An 18,597-nucleotide genomic window follows, 5' to 3' on the forward strand; every position below is an offset into this window, starting at 1 on the left:
TTCTAAATCTCCTCCTCAACGGAGATGCGACCTTTTTCCATGTCGTATCTCCGTTTGCGCTACGGCCTAACACCGTGGAGTTGGTGACCTCCAGCTGGGATCGACCTTGAAGGCTCCGGTCGCAGGGCCTGGACTCACCATCTTACCTGGACTTACCGCGGGCTCTGTGGACCGCAACATCGGGAGCTCGCAGGTCCCTGGCTGGCGACCGGTTTTCGGGAGCTCCAGCCGTAGCAGCTTCGACCGCCCCGAATCGCGAGGCTCAATCGTCCCATTCGCAGGACCTTCATCGCCCTGCGTGGCTCGGCCGCGGCACCATCCATCGTCCGGTGGGGGCTCAGGACCTTCATCGGCCTGCTCGGCTCCGCCCTGGGACCTTCCATCGCCCGGCAGGGGGTTTCAAAAGTCGGGAGCCTCGATCGCCTCGAGGCAGCAATTTGACTGCCTGACCGTGGGAGAAGAACAGAGGAGGAGATAAGACTTTTGTTTGCCTTCCATCACAGTGAGGGTATGCCTGGAGGAATCACTGTTATAGTTGTCTGTGTTAAACTGTAATTGTGTGTCTTGTGCTCTTTATTGTTTATTGTTTATGACTGCATGGTAACGACAATTTCATTCAAATCTATTTTTGAATGACAATAAAAGCAATTTGATTTGATTTGAAAATGGGTGCCTCACCAACAGTCTGTGCCTTACTTCTTTGTTGTTTGTTTGTATGTGTTATATGTATGTTTTTAGTGTTCTTTAGCTTGGTTTATGTGGGGGGGGGGGGGGGGAGTTGGGGAAAACTTTTTTTAATCTCTTACCTTGACGGAGATGTAACTTTTTTCCGTATCGTATCTCCGTCCGCACTGCAGCCTAACATTGAGGAGTTAGCGGCCTTTGCTGGATACCAACCGAGTGCTCCACCGTGGGAGCCTGCGGACAATATCATGGAACTCGCAATCCCTGTCGGGGATCGACTTTAGGGCTCCAACCGCGGGAGCCTGCGGACTTAACATCACGGAGCTCGTGATCCCTGTCGGGGATCGACTTTAGGGCTCCAACCACGGGAGCCTGCGGACTTTAACATCGCGGAGCTCGCAGAGCTCGTGGTCTCTGGTTAGAGACTGATTTTGGGAGCTCCAAACTGCAGGAGCTTCGACCGCCCCAACACGGGAGCTTCGACCGCCCCAACGCGGGAGCTTCAACATCCCTAACGCTGGGGAGCTTCAAGATCCCCGACACGGGAGCTTCGACCATCCCGACGCGGGAGTTTTGACATCCCCGACTGTGGATGGTTCGACTGCCCCGACCGCGGGAGAATAAAAGAGGACGAAGATTGGACTTTATTGCCTTCCATCACAGGAGGAAGGTGGGGAATCCACCGTGATGGATGTTTATGTTGACTTTTATGTAGTTGTGTGTCCTGTTGCTTTTTTTTAGTATGGCTGTATGGTAATTCGAATTTCACTGTACCTTAACTGGTACATGTGACAATAAACTGACCTTGAAACCTTGAAAAGGTTGAAGATGAGAGTAAAGTAGTTACAAATATATTTAAATGTTGAAAAGGCAATTACAAGTATGCAGGAACGGACCTGGATGCTAAGCATTCAGGAGGCCCATAGGTTTACCAGCAAGTTCAGGTGTGAAGCAAGAAGTCAGATGCACCTTTCATTGCATCCCACCTCCCCTGCTCCCCCCCCCCCCACCTTTCTCCACCACCTCCCCTGTCCTGTGCCCAGGGCCGGATTAAGCTATTGGAGGGCTTGTAGCTAGGGTCCCACACTCCCAAGTATGGGACAAGGTGACGTCACCGCCCCGCGCCCCACGTGACCTCACCCAGCCAGCGGTCACGTGCTCCTGCTCCACCAATGGCGGCCGCCCGGGCCGGGAGACAGGTTGCTACGCAACCTCCGTTAGGCTGCCCCCGGGCCTACACTGTCTGGAGGTTACAGTTGCCAAGTGTCCCGTATTAGCCGGGAAATCCCATATTTTGGGCTCAATTGGTTTGTCCCGTACGGGACCGTCCTTGTCCCGTATTAGGCTCGGGGAACACTGTAGGCCTGTCTATACCCAGACAGTATAGGTAGGAAGAAACTGCAGATGCTGGTTAAAATCTGTGCCTACCTTCTGGAGGTCGGAACAGTGTAGGCCCGGGCACCGCCTGACGGAGGTTGTATAGCAACCCGCCTCCCGATCCGGGCAGCCTCCATTGATGGAGCGGGAGCACGTGGCCACTGGCTGGGTGAGGTCACGTGGGGGCAGAGCAGTGACGTCACCTTGTCCCTTGTTTAGGAGTGCTATAGTTGGCACCCCTACCAGAGGTAGACACAAAATGCTGGAGTAACTCAGCGGGTCAGGCAGCATCTCAGGAGAAGGGTCTCGACCTGAAACGTCACCCATCTTCTGCTGGACCTCCATAAGGCGGGCGGCGAGGACTTCGCCATGGATGACGAGGGTGACGAAAGTGTCCACAAACTGAAGGAGAAGGCGAAGAAGAGGAAGGGGCGAGGGTTTGGCTCTGAGCAAGGCGCTTTATCCAGGGTGCGAGAAGACTACGACTCCGTGGAACAAGACGGTGACGAGCCAGGCCCTCAACGCTCAGTGGAGGGGTGGATCCTGTTTGTGACGGGGGTCCACGAGGAAGCCATCGAGGAGGACATCCACAACAAGTTTGCCGAGTACGGTGAGATCAAGAACCTGCACCTCAACCTGGACCGGCACACCGGCTACCTCAAGGGCTACACTCTGGTGGCGTACGAGACCCAGGCCACAAGGAGGAGCAAGCGGCCACGGAGGGTTTGAACGGGTCGGAGCTGGCCGGGCAGCCCATCAGCGTGGACTGGGGCTTCGTCAGGGGCCCCCCAGGAGCAAGAGGCGGAGTGGCCGCAGGAGAAGCCGGAGCTGGCCAGACCGGAAGCGTCACTGAGCCGGGACAGAGTGCGGAGCGACTGGTGGGACGGAGCGGCCCGCACAGCGCTGGGGACCGAGACACGCCCACAGATCGCCGTGCCCAAACTGAGCCGTGTGTTACAGAGGCCGTTTAATCTCAGTCGGGACTGTCGTGGGGCTGGGGAGAGGGTGGGGAGGGAAGGGTAAGGTTGACTTGTGCAAAACAACACTCAGAAATAAAGTATTTTAGTTAAAAATAAGTCTTCAGTCTGAAGAAGCATTTAGTGCGGGTCCCTCGAAAATGTGGGCCCATAGCATGTGCTACTTTTGCTACTAAGTTAATCCGCCACTGCCTGTACCCAACTTGGACTTGCCCCCTTTCTCCAACACCTCCTCCCACATTCCTACCTCTGGCTTCACAATTCAAAACTCCTCCCCTCCATCTGTCTCACACCATTGTTTTTATCTCTGGCCTTTGTCCTACCATCTGCCTATTAACCTGTGTTTACCGATTTCTTGCCATACTCTGTCCTGCCTCTCCTCTCTTCCAACTTTCTTTCCCCCAAATCAGACAGAAGAAGGGTGACGACCTGAAACGTCACCTATCGATGTTCTCCAGAGATGCTGCCTGACCCACTGAGTTACTCAAGCGTCCAGTGCCCTCGATGTACCTGTGTGTTCCGACAACCAGTATGTTTTGCACTGTACAGCAGCACCTAGGTTAGTAGGTCTGGAACCAGGAACAGTTCAGGAATCAGCAATGGTCCAGGAACCAGCAATGGTCCAGGAACCAGCCAGCCAATAGCTCTTTAAGGAACCGTCAGCGAACTGTCAGTGCGATCTGGCACAAATGCATTGTGACAAACAATTTTTAGCTGCATTGCTATTATAACCTTGATATTCCAGATTATAATCTTCAAAACCTTCTGTTACCTTTCCCTCCTTATTTCTCTATTGTACAAGACTTCACAAGCCTGGACAGCATCCCAGAATTCAATCCCTTCACCATTAGTGAAGCTCTCTTTAATTGGCAAGCTCCTAAATTTGGGATTTACCCCACTCCTTTGGGATTTACCCCATTCTTACTTCTTTTGACACGCTCCTTAAAACATACCTTTCACCTGACCCAATATATCCTTCTCTGTCTGAAGAAGGGTCTCGACCCGAAAAGTCGGCCATTCCTTCTCTCCAGAGATGCTGCCTGTCCCGCTGAGTTACTCCAGCATTTTGTGTCGACCTCCAATATATCCTTATGTGGTTTGTGATTCCTATGAAGTGTCTGAGAACATTTTGCTACATTGGATGCCCAGTATAAATAGAAGTTGTGTTGTTGATTTTGAAATCCTATTACTGCGTATTTTTGTATTCATTTCCCACTGTTTCACACCTGCTTCACCATCTGCCCTCAAGCTCTTTTCTGAGCTGCTGCCATTTAATTCTCCACCACCAACCTTACCTCCTGTCAAGGCACAAAGGCCTCTCTATTATATTCAATGTAAATATATCAGGGGCAGCTCAGTGGTGCAGTGGTAGCGTTGCTGACTTACAGTGCCAGAGTCCTCCTGACTACTAGTGGTGTTTGCATGGAGTTTTTAATGTTCTCCCCTTGACCGGGTCGGTTTTCCCCCGGGTATCCCGGTTTCATTCCACATTCCAAAGACGTACAGGTTTGTAGGTTAATTGGCTTCGAGAAATAATTATAAATTGTCCCTCGAGTGTCGTGTGTGCTAGTGTAACGGGGATTGCTGGTCGGTGCAGACTTGGTGGGCCGAGGGCCCTGTTTCTGTGCTGTATCTGTAAACTAAAGAAAAAGTAAACTATTACTGTAAATGGCACCAAAATATGGGGACTGTGTATCTGTGAGCCATGCAAAAAAAGCATTTGTGTGCAGTGCATATGTGACAATAAAGAACCATTGAACCCTTGATTATATTTGCCCCTCGAAAGATAGGGTTCATAAGTCAGAGGAGCAGAATTAGGTCATTTGGACCATCAAGACTCCTCTGCCATTTCAATCATGGCTGATCTATCTTTCCTTCTCAATCCCATTCGCCTGCCTTCTCCCATAACCCCTGACACCCGTACTAATCAAGAATCTGTCAATCTCCGCCTTAAAAATATCCATTGACGTCCTCCACAACCTTCTGTGTCAATGAATTCCACTGATTCACCACCCTCTGACTATAGAAATTTCTCCGCATCTTTCTAAACATGTCCTTTTAGAACAGAGATGAGGAAAAACTTTTTCAGTCAGAGAGTTGTGAATCTGTGGAATTCTCTGCCTCAGAGGGCAGTGGAGGCCAATTCTCTAAATACATTCAAGAGAGAGCTAGATAGAGCTCTTAAGGATAGCGGAGTCAGGGGGTATGGGGAGAAAGCAGGAACGGGGTACTGATTGAGAATGATCAGCCATGATCACATTGAATGGCGGTGCTGGCTCGAAGGGCCGAATGGCCTACTCCTGCACTTATTGTCTATTGTCTATTGTCTATTTTATTCAGGCTATGGGCTCTGGTCTGAAAGGGGTGGAGGACTAAAATAGACAATTCACTGATAAGATATCATTTCAGGCTCATTTATCTATATCGGAATCTATGCATAGAATTTCCCCTAAATGTGGAACAGTGTGTTCGAGATCTCTTTGGTTTGGAAAGGAACCTGTCAAAGAATTTTGTCACAAGCTGCAATCAGGCCGTCTGCCCATCTCCAACAGATGCTAGTTAAGATCACAACCTCTTACATATCCCACGGGATCATTCCAAAGCTGCCACTGAGGACATCCGTAACTTAAGTCCAACAGCTGCGTGCATTTATATCAGTCGAGACACAGATGCATTATTCTCTTGAGCTTCCCCACGGGCAGATGGCGCCAAGTTGACAATGTGCAGTCATCTTATCAAATGGCATCATGCCTCTAGTTAAAACAGTCATGGATGTTGCCCATTCAAACACTGATAATTACCATACGTACAATAACAGGAAAAATACATTACTCGCACTGTGAAGCTTATTTTCCATGACTGTCATTCCTTATTTCCACTGTTTGCTTTCTCTCTGGTTGTTAATATGATGCCTTCTTTAACTCTACCGGGCCACCAAAAGGGAAATCGTCAGTGACAGCGGAAACCCTCTCCAGTATTCAGAACGTTGCAGACAAGTCTACTGAACGTCCACAGGTGTAATGTGGAGAGTGCACTGACTGATTGCATCTTGGCCTGGTTCAGTGACTTGATGCCCAGGAGCAAAGGAGGCTGCAGAAAGTGGTAGACATTGCCCAATCCATCGTGAGTATAGACCTCGCCAACATCGAAGGGGTCCACAGGAGGCGCTGCCTCAAAAGGGCGAATGATATCAAAGAACCACAGTGCCCTGGGCAGCCTCTCATCTTGCAACTCCCTTCAGGAAGAAGCTGCAGGAGCTCAAGAACTCTGACCTCCAGATTCAAGACCAGCTTCTTCCCAGAAACCATCAAGCTCTTGAACGCTGCACACTAACCACAAAAGCTTTTCACTGTACCTCGGTACACGTGACAATAAACTAAACTCAACAACCCAACCTTAGCAACCATCAACCATGCACTTTGTTCTTTGCACTATGTCTTTAGTTTTGCATTATTTGTGGTCTGGTTACCTAGTATTACTGATAATTTACCAAATTATTGATTATTGTCATATTTATTTGTTGTTTTAGTGTGCTAATAGGACTGTGAATCTGCAGTAAAGAATAACTTCATGGTTTCATACCCAGTACATCTGACAATTAAACACTCTTGATTCTAGATAACACAAGTAGACTAGTTTCCATGTTTCTATGTTTCTATGCTTCTATCTTGGGTTGGCTTTAACCAGGATCTTCCCTCGTGTACCTGGAGAAGCTGAGGAGATGGCCCTGAAGTTGTGAATGTGAGGCGCTGTATTCATTTAAAATGTTTGGTGTTGTTTAGTTTGGAAATACAGCGCGGAAACAAGCCCTTCGGCCCACCGTCTTCGCCGACCAACAGTAATTATATGTCATCCTAGGTTCGCATCCTACACACTAGGGGCAATTTACAGAAGCCAATTAACCTATAAACCGGCACGTCTTTAGAGTGTGGGAGGAAATTGGAGCCCCCAGAGAAAACCTACGCAGTCACAGAGAGAGAACAGAGAGCACCCATAGTCAGAATCGAACCAGTGTCTCTGGCCCTGTGAGGCAGCGCCAATGTGCTGCTCTGTAAGTTGTTATCCCTGTACATTGTGGGGGACCTTTAAACCACAAACATCAGGAGTGTATTATCAATATTTAAAAAAACACAAATCAAAGAAAGTGCTGTGGTATGACTTCATTTTTCACTCACTGATTGAAAATAATGAATTGGCAGTTTGCTGCTTAAATTTCAACTCAGCGCATACATTATTTTAATGTTAGATTATTATTTATTTATTTTACCACGACAATTGTGTTCAGTGATTTTGTTCCAAAAATAAATAGCATTTTCGAATGATAAAATTAATAATCTCCTAAATCTTATGAGGTTATTACTTCTAGGTATTTCTCAATGTAGCTTTAGGTATTTTGATGCAAAGACCTAAAAATCTAAGCAAAGAAAAGCTTGTGGAAGACTTGTGCATGGCAAAAGTGACAAAGCTAATTTGAAATACAAGTCAGGGTTTTGCCAGGATTTATTTTTAAGATGTCAGATATACATATAAGTGCATTGGACTGCACATTAGTTGACATACTATTTTAATCTGAATTCTTGAGAAGTTAATATAATTTTTGGCATAAAGATTATTTACATAAGAATAACAAACCTCCATATCTTTATTGATATCTTATCAGTACTTTTATTTAATTGAGCAGAGTTCAAAATAAACAGCTGCAAATTATTCAGCACTCAGTGCAAAAATAATATTTTTATCCCATCTGGGATTTTGTTTAATGGTATAAATCATATAAATAATTTGAGTAATTCATTATTTTATGCAAAGATTTGAAAACTGATCAGACGAGTCCAATCTTCTACCACATTGTGGACTTTCTATATTATTAAAAGATTCAAGGAGTTTATTGTCACATATACCAGGGAGCAATGAAATTCCTTGTTCACATAAAGCTCAGAGAGTAAAGAGTGAACAGACGGACAGTTTGTATGTTTCCCCTGTGACCGCATGGGTTTTCTCCGGGTGCTCCAGTTTCCTCCTACATTCCAAAGACACACAAAGACAAGTATGTTAATTGGCTTCGGTAAAAATTGTAAATTGTCCCCAGTGTGTAAGATAGTGCCAGTGTACGGGAATTGCTGGGGCTGACTTGGTGGGCCGAAGGGCCCGTTTCTGTATTGTATCTCTAAACTAAACTAAACTACAGTCATGATAAATAAACAATGGATATAACAAAGAGTGCTAAACAGCGCAAAGCTAGGGCGGCACAATGCAGCAGTTGGCAGTGCTGCTGCCTCACAGCACCAGTGACCCAGGTTAAATCTGACCTTGGGTGCTGTCTGTGCGGAGTTGGTATGTTCTCCCTGGGTTTCCTGCAGGTGCTGATTTCTTCCTAGATCTGAAAGTTGTGCAAGTTAATAGGTTAATTTCCCTCTGTAAAATTGTCCCCCAATGTGTCGGGTTATGAATGGGTGATTGATGGCTGGTGTGGAATCAGTGGATGGAAGGACCTGTTTTCATGCTGATCTAGAAACTGAAACAAGATGCAAAATTGTAGTGCAAAATCTGAGTAGTGTAAAAAGAATATTGAAGTATAAAAAAATAACCAATGCAAATATCAGCTCAAATAAATATGTGTTTTAGAGAACAGTTTGTCTTGTTGTATATCTAAGATAGCCAGTAATATAAGCTCGGTTTTGTGCGAGAAACAAAGTCAAAAACTAGTTTCCCCATACAACAAAACCTCATCTCCAGCTATCTTTGTTCCCATCATCATTGGATCAAGCTCTGTGGAGCTCATTTGCAATAGCCGCCCCACATTATGATAAATGCTAAACGCTAATTGGCCTAGCATCGGTGATTAACTTTAGTTTAGTTTAGATACAGTGCCCTCCATGATGTTTGGGACAAAGACCCATCATTTATTTATTTGCCTCTGTACGCCATAATTTTAGATTTGTAATAAGAAAAAAAATCACATGTGGTTAAAGTGCACATTGTCAGATTTTATTAAAGGGTATTTTTATACATTTTGGTTTCACCATGTAGAAATTACAGCAGTGTTTATACATGGTGAAACCAAAATGTATAAAAATGGCCATTATTAAAATCTGACAATGTGCATTTTAACCACATGTGTTTTTCTTCTATTGCAAATCTTAAATTGTGGAGTACAGAGGCAAATAAATAAATAAGTGATGGGTCTTTGTCCCAAACATTATGGAGGGCACTGTAGGTACAGCATGGAAACAGCCCCTTCGGCCCAGCGAATCTGCGCCAACGAGCACGACCCTACACAGTCGTGACAATTTACAATTTTAACCCAAGCTAATTAACCTACATATCTGTGCGTTATTGGAATGTGGGAAGAAATCCATGCACATGGAGAAAACCCATGCAGTCACAGGGAGAATGTACAAAGTCTGTACAAATAACGCCCTTGGTCAGGATCGAGCCCGGGCCTCTGGCGCTGTAAGGCAGCAGCTCGACCGCTGCGCCACTGTGCTGATTAATGTGCTCTCTTGATCTCCCAACCAAATTTCCAGTTTGACTTGTCTGATTTTGCTGGATATGCAGTTCCATGATTTTCTGTCCCCCTGGGTCCAATCAATCACAAATAATGGATTCTTTTTAAGGGATTGATCAAACCTCAAATACTGAGAAATAACCACTAAATTCCTCGGCAGTGTATTTGGAAAACATATTAAACATTTTACAAAACGTATCTAAATGATCTACACCGAACAAAATATTAGATTGTGCTAATGTCCCAAATAAAAAATATTCTGCCATACAATGTAGCCCTGTACATTGGCAAAAGGAAACAAAATTGCTATTTACCAGACATGTTTTAAACTAATGCTGGACACAAAGTGCTGGAGTAACTCAACGGGTCAGGCATCATCTCTGGAGAACATGGATAGGTGACGTTTTGGGTCTTCAGATTGATTGTGAGGGGAAGGGGGGGGGGGGGTGGAAACAAGTAAAGACCAGGACTAATCAGGGCTGGCAACACATGACCTCTGGCAGGGAGGTTCCCTGATAATCTGATTGTTAAGTAGAGTTTCTTGTTACGTGTACAGAGGTGAAAAGATTGTCGGCTAGGGATGTGTAGGAAAATAACTGCAGATGCTGGTACAAATCGAAGGTATCACAAAATGCTGGATTAACTCAGCGGGTCAGGCAGCATCTCTGGAGAGAAGGAGTGGGTGATGTTTTGGGTCACAACCCTTCTTCAGACTGATGATACCGTCGGCTAGGAATGTTGTGATCCCAAGAAGGATACATCGTTACGAACAATGGAACTGGTTAACCGGCTTTTTAGTGACTGCAGAGGTTCTTCAATGCATGAGAGGCTGCCTGGTCTGCTGACTTTCTCCAGCATTTTGTGTCTCTTTGGAAAAATCCAGCATCTACAGTTCCTTTGCATTACATTTAAACTATTGCCGTTTCATTTTAAAGTCGAAGGAATTTGGATTGGTTATTAAAGGTTGTCTCTGCTGGAATGCAGTAGTTAATTTGTTTGAGCCCTCCCCACAAACAAGAATGAAATGAGTGATCAATTTTTGTTGTGTTGCTAGGTCAATAGACATTATTTGAGAGGATCAGCAAAGCTTCAGTTTTATGTCTCACTAGAACAAGTGGACCCAAACCTCTCCTGCATTGGTGCAGCACCCTCTCCTCCCCCCTCCCTCCCCTCCCTCCCTCCCCTCCCTCCCCTCCCCTCTCTCCCCTCCCTCCCCTCCCCTCCCCTCCCCCCCTCCCTCCCCTCCCCTCCCCCTCCCTCCCTCCACTCCCTCCCTCCCTCCCCTCCCTTCCCCCTCCTTCCCTCCCCTCCCTCCCTCCCTCCCCCTCCCCTCCCCTTCCCCCACCACTCCATCCCCCTCAACCCCTCTTATCCTCCTTCCTCTCCCCCTCCTATCCCCCTCCCTCCGTCCCTCCCTAAGAGATAGATTTAAACTTTAAAATGTGAATAACTTAAAAAATATAACACTAATTTCAATGAAACTACTTCCATTAGCACCAAAGGGACGACGGTGAGTAAGGTGGGCCGAAAATTGTCGCGCTACCATGTACTGTTTTGGCTGTAGTTCAGGAACAAACAAACAAACAAACGAGGGTTTTAGTATATAGATATGAAAAACGCCATTTTACCAAGTGCTGCTCAAAGTGGCAGGGAGGGGAGAGAAATGAAATTAAGGGCGATGAGTTTAGTTAAGAATTTGAGTAAAAAACAAAAAACATTTTCCATTCTTGGGTGGGCTTTTAACCAAAGGTTACAGCTTTAGGGTAAAAACTAAAGGTTCAGAAGGCAGAGGAGATGTTATTTTATCCAGTGTGTTATGATCTGGAATGCACTGCTTGAAGGGTGGTAAATATAGAAATAAATAATTTTAAATGAAAATTGCTTGCACTTTAAACTTTGAGAATAACATTTGCATTTCTGTGACCAGAGGAGATGGGGGTGGGATTCATGCTCAGCCAGATATTAAATGTGGGATAACCTTCTATTCTTATGTTTCCATGATTCCATATACAAGACTTTTGATTGGGATTGAGTCCATGATCTCATAACTCTGGGGAAAGTAGCGTCCTATTAACATATGGCGGCACTCACATTGCCTCACATTTACTGGATTACATTTATGCAGATATCATCCTGAAATTTAAGCAGATTGCCAGGCAATAGGAGGAGCACATGCTGAAACTTCTCACTTCATTCTTTTTTTTGCCACAATGTAAGAACATACAGCAGCAAGCACAAATATGGAGATCAATCGTCACCTAATGTAATTTCACCCTTTAGAAAATAATGATTTATAGGAAACTTGTCTGGTGTTCTTTGCAGCAATTTGTGCGTTTTTAGAGGTCTTTCATTAACATTCTAAACGTGTTTCATGAAGAGACGGAACTACAAATTACAGTTACAGGCTTGATCTCAGTGGAAGAAGACAACATTTTACCATCAAGTTCACGAGTGTAATCTATCAGGCCGAGCCTCTTTCATTTTATGTACACGGGCAATGACTTCACTATCATATGTAATGAAGAGAAATAGGCCATTGAGGCTCCCGAGACTGTCCTGGCGATCAATTAATTCATGGCTCATCACTACCTCAGCTTTAAGGCAGCTGGTTACTCAAGAAAGCACTTAGCTGAGGAGGTGCACTTGACCTGTTTATATCCTTCACTAGACCCTACAGGATTATGTAAGAATATTTATTTGTGTTTATTAAGAAACTCATTGAAACATAGCTACATGTGGTATGTCATTTGATTGTTTTACACAGAACACTGCAACATATGATGTGGACAAAGTAATAAAGCACTGAAGGATAAGGGCCTGATTTTAACCTTACTGCTGCACTAATTATATCTGCAAATAAGGTAATGGTTTATTGGTTTGGTTTATTGGTTTATTGTTATTGCCACATGTTCTGAGATATTGGGAGCCATACTGAGATCCCAGCTGTTATCAGGCAACTGAACCGCCATCCTCACCAGCTAGAGAGCGATCTTGACCTCCCATCTACCTCATTGGAGACCTTCCAACTATCATTTATCTTGCACGAAATGTTATTCTCTTCATCGTGTATCTGTACTCTGTGGATGGCATGATTGTAATCACAAATAATCTTTTCGCTGTCTGGATAGCGTGCAACAAAAAGCTTTTCACTGTACCTCAGTGCACATGACAATAATTTGCCTGAGCTTGCCCTAATTCCCGTCAAGCCTTTTTATCCATGTGCCTGTCCAAATATCTTTCAAGTGTTGTTCATATCACATATATACAGCCGGAAACAGGCCTTTTCGGCCCACCAAGTCCGTGCCGCCCAGCGATCCCCGTACATTAACACTATCCTACACCCACTAGGGACAATTTAAAAAAAAACATTTTTACCCAGCCAATTAACCTACATACCTGTACGTCTTTGGAGTGTGGGAGGAAACCGAAGATCTCGGAGAAAACCCACGCAGGTCACGGGGAGAACGTACAAACTCCTTACAGTGCAGCACCCGTAGTCAAGATCGAACCTGAGTCTCCGGCGCTGCATTCGCTGTAAAGCAGCAACTCTACCACTGCGCTACCGTGCCGCCCTTAGCCTCAACCACGTTCTCTGCCAGCTCGTTCCATATCTGCACCACCACCTGGGTGAAAAGGATTCCCCCCCGGGTCCAATCTGAGATTCCCCTCCAATCCGAAAAACAACCTTCCACCATACTCCATGCAGTCAGGGATAAAATGTTAACTATCTTCTCCTACTTCAGGGCGCAAGATCGATCAAAACAAATGCACCTTCGTTTGGCCCGAAGAAGGGATGGTGTGAATGATTCTTCTCAGCTTAACAAAGGTATGCGTTAAAATTCTATCCTCTGCCCATGTTAGTCAATTTTGAGGGGAAAGTTTAAAACTAATGGTTGTTCATCCAACCACAGAAACTCCACCCTAATCTAAATCTGGGGCAACTATACTTTACTATAAAAGCTGAATGATAACGTTTATTTTCTATAAAGGAGGGCATGGTGGCGCAGCAATAGGGTTGCTGCCTTACAGTGCCAGAGACCCGGGTTTGATCAGGATGCTGTCTGTACATTCACCCTGTGACTGCGTGGGTTTTCTTCGGGACTCCGGTTTCCACCCACACTCCAAAGACGTACGTTTGTAAGTTAATTGGCCCGGTAAAATTGTAACTTGGCCCTTGTGTGTGCAGGCAGGAGAGTTTTAGCGTGCAGGTATCGCTGGTCGGCATGGACTCACAGGACCATCGGGCCTGTTTCTGAGCTGCATCTCTAAACTAAACTAAAGTTTCAGTACTATATTAAATATCAAGATGACATGCAGATAATATAATGTCATTCCCAGACAGTGTTATCGGATCTGCTCTGCTTGATGGATTTGACCTGGTGGCCCTCCTAAGGCCTCTTCAATCCCCAAGTGGTGAACACAACTTAATTCCCAGGCTTTCTGTGACCAGCTCCAGCGCTCTAAGGCATGTATGTGGTTTCATAGCTTTGGCCTGAAATTTAAGACATAATTGTCTTATCATTATAGTGCTCGGGTTGTATCCAACACAACATGCAGCTGCATTTATTCTTCAGCCTCGAATTTATTAGGTTTTTATCCTAATCCTCATCCTACAACTTGCACACCTGTCTTTTGAGCTTTTTGTGTATTTGTTAAGAGATACAGCATGGAAACAGGCCCATCGGCCCAGAGTTCATGCCGACCATCGATCACCCATCACTCTAGTTCTATGGTATCCCACTTTCTCATTCACTCTCTAAAGGTAGGGGCAATTAGCTGACAAACCCACGTGTCTTTTGGATGTGTGAGGAAACTGGAGCACCTGGAGGAAACCCAAGCGGTGAACGTGCAAACTCCCCACAGACAGCACACGAGGTCAGGATCGAACCCGGATCTCTGGCACTTCTTCTTCTTGCGTTTGAGGCAGCAGAAATTATGTAATGCCCTCTAGGTGCTGTAGCCAGTGCAATGTGATGTGAGGTCTACCCCTCCACCAGGGGGACGGAGGACAGTGCAGTCGAAAATGACGTGCTGCACTGTTTGCTGGCACTGGGAGTCAGCAGTTCTACCAGCTGCACCACCATGCTGCCCTTTGTTTAATATTGAGTGCTCCACTCTCTCTGTCACACAGTGTGGTAAGATCACTTAGGAATCAACACGTTTATATTAGTGCCTGGTTCAGCTCATTTTTGGTCACAGAGAAATAAGAAACTTCTCAATGTTTCACCACATTTACAAAAGATGTTAAAGCAAGGTATTGCTGGAAAGCTTTGCCCAATTATTATTTTTTAAATATTCAGTCTTGGCATTCAAATCCATATCCTTTTATTCCCTGCACTTCTATGTGCCTATCTATAAACCTCCTCAACGCCACTACCATATCCGCCTCCATCACCATCTCTGGCAATGCATTCCAGGCCCCCCACTACTCTCTATGTAAAAAACATGCCCTGTACAACATTAAACTTTGCCCCTCTCCCCTTATAGCAATGCCCTCTCATATAGGACATTTCTACCCTGGGAAAGGAGTTCTGACCGTCTACCCTATCTATGCCCTTCATCATTTTATATACTTCTATCAAGTCTCCCCTCAACCTCCAACGTTCGAGAGAAAACAATCCAAGGTACTGATTGAGAATGATCAGCCATGATCACATTGAATGGCGGTGCTGGCTCGAAGGGCCGAATGGCCTCCTCCTGCACCTATTGTCTATTGTCTATTGTCAACCTTTCCCTGTAGCTCAAACTATCTAATCCAGGCAGCATTCTGGTAAACCTCCTCTGGATCCTCTCCAAAGCCTCCACATCTTTCCTGTAATGAAGGCGACCAGAACTACTCGTAGTACTCCAAATTATGGGAAGGTTGAAGTATTCAGAGCATGAAAACATTAACGACATAATGTAAATGTGGTGGTCAGGATTCTGTGGTTGGGGAGGAAAGAAAGAATTTTGATAGAGCATTCTTCAATTTAAGAGCATCAACAAATGGTTTTCATCAGATATATAAAAGCAATAATTTTGGCCCCTGTTAACTGGGTAAAGCCCAGTCACACAAAATAAACACTCTATGCTCCTTGGGATGCAGATAGAAAGGAAGGATGTGTTTTAATAGATAAGACAGTTGTGAGTCAATTAGGTTTGTGAGCTTGCATCAGAGTGGCTTTAGCAACAATAATTCCTTGAAAAGGACATGTCAAGACCACTTGAGTAAAGCCAAAGATAACCAGCGTAACAATCACACGGTGGCGCAGCGGTAGAGTTGCTGCCTTACAACGCCAGAGAGCCGGGTTCAATCCTGACTACGGGTGCTGTCTGTTCAGAGTTTGTACGTTCTCCCTGTAACCACGTGGGTTTTCTCCGGGTGCTCCAGTTTCTTCCCCACATTCCGAAGATTTGCATGTTGGCAGGTTAATTGGCTTCTATAAATTGTCCCTAGTGTGTAGGATAGAACTAGCATACGGGGATCGCTGGTCAGTGTGGACAAAGTGGGCTGAAGGACTGTTTCCATGCTGTATCTCCAGTTTAGTTTAGAGATACTACATGGAAACAGGCTCTTCAGCCCACTGAGTCCACGCCAACCAATGCTCACTAGTCCTATCATACACACTGGGGACAATGTACAGAAATCAATTAACCGACAAATCTGCACGTCTTTGGTATATAGGAGGAAATCAGAGAACCTGCAGAAAACCCACACAGTCACAGGGAGAACCTGCAAACTCGGTACAGACAACACCCATCGTCAGGATTAAAACCGGGTCTCTGGCGTTGTAAGGCAGCAACTCTACCATTCCACCACTGCATGATTGTTCAGATCAGGTAAATGCACAGAGTCTCTTGCCCAGAGTGGGGGAAATTGACAAACAGAGGACATAGGTTTAAGGCGAGGGCTGGAAAAGATTCAATGGGAACCTGAGGGGTACCTTTTTTCTTTACACAAAGAGTAGTGGGTGAATGGGACAAGCTGCCAGAGGAGGTAGTTGAGGTAGGTCCTATTGCAACGGTTAGGAAACATTTAGACAGGAACGTGGATGGGATAGGTTTAGAGGAATATGGGGAAAAGCAGGTAGGTGGGACTAGTGTAGATGGGGCATGTTAGTTGGTGTGAGCAAGTTGGGCAGAAGAGCCTGTTTCCATGTGACATGACTCTGACTCTATGAGATCTCGAAGAATGTTCACCCTTTGTTCAGACACAGCATCTCGGAGCCAGTCACCCCAGTGGTTCGCAGTTAGCATTACATTATCAGTCACATCGTGTCTGTCCTCTCATCTGTATGCCTAATTTGTAGCATGTGATTCTTGTTTTCGCAGCTGAGATCAGATGAGGTAGAGCATGCCAAGTGGATATGCATCAGTGGACAGGAACCCTTGGATAATTGCACGCTCTGCAGGAGTGGTAATGCTGCTGATTATGTTTCTCACACTAATGTCAGTAACTGCGGCGCCCATTGTGTCTCAGAGGGTTTTCACTCAACCCAAATAACAAGCTTCGCTTGCTCTCTCTATCCAACACGCTTTCGCCGCCAATTCAATTTCAGGTAAGCCACCACAAGGTGGTCACTAAGGCCTACATCTTAAAAATGTTGCCGCTCAATTGAAGTTGTGGATACAATGACAAAGTGACAGGAGAGCTGGTACATTTTATATTAAAGATAGATGCAAAGTGCTGGAGAAACTCAGCGGGTCAGGCAGCATCTCTGGAGAAAAAAAGATGGGTGATGTTTCGTGTCGGGACCCTTCTTCAGACTGAAAGTAGAGGGTAGGGAACTGGAGGCAGGAAAAGGCCAGAACAAGTCAGAGCTGGCACAGATGAACCAAGGAAGAGTGGAGCCCACAATGGCCCATTGTTGGGTGGGGGTGATAGCAAAGGGATATATGGATGAGGACAGTAGAACTGGCAGGATGACTAGAGTGGGGGAGGGGGGAGAAAGGGAATGTAAAGAGAGTTTACATGAAATTAGAGAAATCAACGTTCATACCTCTGGGTAAGTGATATTTGAGGTGAGGTTCCTCCAATTTGTGATTAAATTGTGCAACATATATTCTGTAATGTTATATATGAAGCAGTGGAACAGAAACTAAATCGTGATATACTAATCTTGTATTCCAGACCGCAGTCAACCTATTCAAGCAGTTAGTAACCAAATAAAAAGGAACTTAGAGAACAAAGCTGCCAGCATTTAAATTTAAGAAGTGGAAACACGGAACTGCCGATGTTGGTTTAAACAAAAGGACAACAAAGTGCTGGAGTATTATTGCAGATGCAGTCAGAAGGTGTCCCGACCGGAAATGTCCCCTATCCATGTTCTCCACAGACGCTGCCTGACCTGCTGTGTTACTCCAGCACTTTGTGACCATTTAAATTAACATTTTTAATCATCATTATTTGTGATTATAAGTGCAAGATTTGAGTCCTGGGTGATGTTTGTTGGGAGTGTTTTTGTCCGCCATGGCGAGATGGTGGTCACACAAACGGTGAGACTAATCTTCTCCCCGAGGAAGAGGTCCTAATGTGACACTTTGTATGGCTGAGCCAGAGTATCAGGAATATTGAATAATGTGCCACACAACCTAGTGAATGTCATCAAAATGATTTGCTGATGAGATCAACATTTCACATCAATTTCAATCATCATTTTCTTGTCAAGGAAGGTAATCTAAATATTTACTCCCTGTACCATCGTTTATAAATGGATTAGCATAGATACTGATCATCGCATCCTTAACATTTTGTACCACCACAAATTAGGTTACCGCTATCCCTGAAGAGTTTTGTGATGCTTTTGCACTCCGGCAGGTTGCCATGGTAACATACACAAGAGCCCAGTATGATTAATACACACAGAGTTTGCTTTACTATTACAATTCTTATATTTTGATAGGTTTTCTGTTTGGAGAACTATTTGTTACCGGTAAAAGGACACTCTCTCTTTATGTATTTTCACTTGTTACATATTTTTTGATGTTGTTGCTGCTGGTTGCTCTCAAACTCAATGCAACACAGAGAAGACCAGAGATTTGCTCAAGTGTCATGTATAATGTGTCTGGGAC

The 18,597-nt window shown here is 45.1% G+C and overlaps 1 long non-coding RNA gene across 1 annotated transcript in view; it reads left to right on the forward strand.

The window, feature by feature from the left end:
- Positions 1-12,408, forward strand: part of LOC144598749 (uncharacterized) — a 129,971-nt gene extending 117,563 nt beyond the window's left edge. Inside the window, exon 3 of the long non-coding RNA XR_013547892.1 lies at positions 12,311-12,408. This is a non-coding gene — a long non-coding RNA (uncharacterized LOC144598749). The remainder of the gene's footprint in view (positions 1-12,310) is intronic.
- Positions 12,409-18,597: the final 6,189 nt, after the last annotated feature.

This window comes from Rhinoraja longicauda, chromosome 12 (assembly GCF_053455715.1).
Source record: "Rhinoraja longicauda isolate Sanriku21f chromosome 12, sRhiLon1.1, whole genome shotgun sequence".
Lineage (NCBI taxonomy): Eukaryota > Metazoa > Chordata > Chondrichthyes > Rajiformes > Arhynchobatidae > Rhinoraja > Rhinoraja longicauda.